At 41.1% G+C, this 1,064-nt stretch overlaps 1 non-coding gene across 1 annotated transcript; it reads right to left on the bottom strand.

Moving 5' to 3' along the window:
* Positions 1-501: 501 nt before the first annotated feature.
* On the bottom strand, positions 502-606 carry LOC111722967. Its single transcript, XR_002771590.1, has one exon. It is a non-coding gene; the product is annotated as a U6 spliceosomal RNA (small nuclear RNA).
* Between the last annotated feature and the right edge of the window lie 458 nt (positions 607-1,064).

Genomic DNA, 1,064 nt, shown 5'->3' with positions numbered 1-1,064 from the left:
GATTCGAACCCGCCACCTTAGGTGTATGTGGCTGGCGCCTTAGCCGCTTGAGCCACAGGCGCTAAGCCTGTTTTTGAACTTTTTAATAAAACCCATTCTAACTGGGGTAAGGTGATATTTCATTGTGGTTTTAATTTATATTTCTCTAATGATTAGTGATATGATATCAAATATTTTTTCATACGATTATTGGCCATGTGTCTATCTTCTTTTGAAAGGCTTCTACTCATGCTCATGTCTCTTGCCCACTTTTTAATGGGGTTGTTTTTTCTTGCTGATTTTCTTGAGTTCTTTGTAGATATAAGCCATTTATTGGATGTATAATTTGCAAATATCTTCTTCCATTCTGCAGATTGTCTGTTTTGTTGATTATTTCCTTAGCTGTGCAGAAGCTTTTTAGTTTAATCAAATCCCATTTATATTATTTTTGTGGTTGCTATAATTGCCATTGGGGGCTTAGTTATACATGTTTTGTCTAGGACAATATGTAGAAGTGTTTTAAAAACTATGGAATGCTTCGTGAATTTATGTCATCCTTGTGCAGGGGCCATGCTCATCTTCCCTGTATCATTCCAATGTTAGTATATGTGCTGCTGAAACAAGCACTGATTAACTTTTTCTAATCTACCCCTGGAGGGAGAAATGGAGTAAACTTTTCCATATGCTTACATGGAGGAGAAATGTATACTTTAATAAAAGTGAAGTCTTTTTAGGAAAGAAGAAAAGGGGAATGACGTGGTAAATAGCCAACAGGTATTTACTATGTCTCTCTTCCCCTTCCCTAAGCTAGATCTTCCTCAGGGTCTTTTATTACAATTATGGTGAAGTATTAGAAGCGCAGAATAGGCTCGGCGCCTGTGGCTCAAGCGGCTAAGGCGCCAGCCACATACACCTAAGGTGGCGAGTTCGAATCCCTAGCCCGGGCCCTCCAAACAACCAATGATGGCTGCAACCAAAAAATGGCCAGGCGTTGTGGCAGGCGCCTGTAGTCCCAGCTACTTGGGAGGCTGAGGCAGGAGACTCGCTTGAGCCTAGGAGTTGGAGTTTGCTGTGAGCTCTGATGC

Source organism: Otolemur garnettii, unplaced genomic scaffold (genome assembly GCF_000181295.1).
Source record: "Otolemur garnettii isolate 467f Iridium unplaced genomic scaffold, OtoGar3 scaffold07052, whole genome shotgun sequence".
In the NCBI taxonomy this organism is placed as follows: Eukaryota; Metazoa; Chordata; class Mammalia; order Primates; family Galagidae; genus Otolemur; species Otolemur garnettii.
The sequence above is the reverse complement of the archived record's forward strand: the minus strand, read 5'-3'. Positions and strand labels throughout refer to the sequence as shown.